The sequence below is a fragment of the Dryobates pubescens genome, chromosome 23 (assembly GCF_014839835.1).
Source record: "Dryobates pubescens isolate bDryPub1 chromosome 23, bDryPub1.pri, whole genome shotgun sequence".
Taxonomy (NCBI): Eukaryota; Metazoa; Chordata; class Aves; order Piciformes; family Picidae; genus Dryobates; species Dryobates pubescens.
Genome location: NC_071634.1, coordinates 16,130,867 through 16,132,602, shown reverse-complemented (window position 1 = coordinate 16,132,602; position 1,736 = coordinate 16,130,867).

The following is a 1,736-nucleotide window of genomic DNA, read 5'->3' as shown; positions in this document are numbered from 1 at the left end:
TACCCCAGCATGTGCCATAAAGTGGTATTTGGTCTGGTGAATCCCATAGCAAATCTCATTCAGGCAATGATGTATTTATCCTTGTTTAAATGAAAAACAGTTAAAAATAAAAGAGCTGAAGTGATCTGCACCTTAAAGAGAGAGATGAAGGACAGGGACAGCATGTGTCCTGAGCTACCTGTCTCAGGCATCAGACTCTGGGCTTTCTCAAACAGAACCAAAGGGCATAACCAGCACCAACCACCACAGCTACACAAAAGGCAATTGGCACTTGCAGATGATCCTCCTGTCTTTACTTTCTTACCTATAACCTGGAAAGGACCCTTACTTAGCTCCATCTCACAGAGTGATGGAGAAATCCATGCTTTCCATTTCAGCTTCATAGACCTCAGGCAAACCTGAAAAAAAAAATACATGCAAGTGTCCCACAAGATCATAAAAGAAAGACTGAATTGGAATTTTTAAATGGAAATATTTAGGGCTTTTTGGTTTTGATTTGGTTTGGGGGCTTGGTTTGGTTGCTTGGTTGGGTTTTTGGTTTTGTTGTTTTGGTCTTGTTTGGGGGAGGTTGTTTGGTTGGGTGTTTGTTTTGGTTTGGGGTTTTTTATGTGCAAAGGTTTGTCTGAAATCAGCTTTTCCCCTTTTTATGCCAGCTGCTGTTTTCCTAGTGGTCTTTTTGGAAGGCCTTGAAGCAAGTTCCTCATGACATATGTCTGGACCAGTGACACAATCAGTCTTCTGAAGCACCATCATCCCCTGCACTTTCGTGACACAATGCTTACACTGCTGTATTTTACTGAGGAAATGAGGTCACCCAAGACTCACAGACTCCTAAATACAAATGCCTGTTACTGAAGAGCAAGGCAGAGAAACGTGGGGAGCAAAGCAGCCTGAACAGCCTTCCCATACAGGACACATGAGCAAGATAGACTTGGGCATGTAGCAAGACACACAGCACAGGATTTCTGCTGAGGAAATCTACATCCAGCACAGGGATGAGGAAGACAGAGAAGAGCTACCTGCAGGACTGCCCTGTACATACAAATAATGTCAGAGCTGCTGTGGAAGAACAACAAAACCAGAGCAAACAGTGGGGAGAGGAAAGTTGAAGCCACCTTATTCAATAAACTCATGCCTGATCAATAAAGAAGCAAAAGCAAATCCAGATCTCCTGGAGTCCTGCCTGCACAAAGCACTTGAAGTAGGGCTGGTCCCTTCATGAGCTCTGAAGTTTCAGGTCCATTTAGGCCTCCTTCAAGCAATTGCAGTCAGCACTTCACGGACACCAGTGGCATCATTGGTTATGCTGGTCCAGAGCAGCACCGCCTGCATCTCCCCTCCGAAGGTGGGATGTGGAAGGCAAGTACAGCCACAGAAAACCAAACCCTTCAGGTAAAAGGCAGAAGAACTCACAGCCACTGCAAGAAAAAAGGGCAGGGGGTGACAGCAACCTGGTAAACTAACAAAGGAGGAAGAACTGTTAGAAGGGCGAGAAGATTTATCATTAAAAAAATACCCTGCTCTTCCCAACGTATTTATTTTGGGAACACGTTCATTGTGCATGTGCAGCTTATCTCTGCAGCTCAGAGAAGAGTATAGATCAGCTCTCCACTGTCACCTCGGCTGACAGACAGCTGCTGCTGCAGCAGAGTGACAGCTGAAAGGCTGCGCGATTGATTCCAACCCCGGGTTGCTCCACTGCAGCTAACCAGAGGCTCCTGTTCATTCTGCTTTTA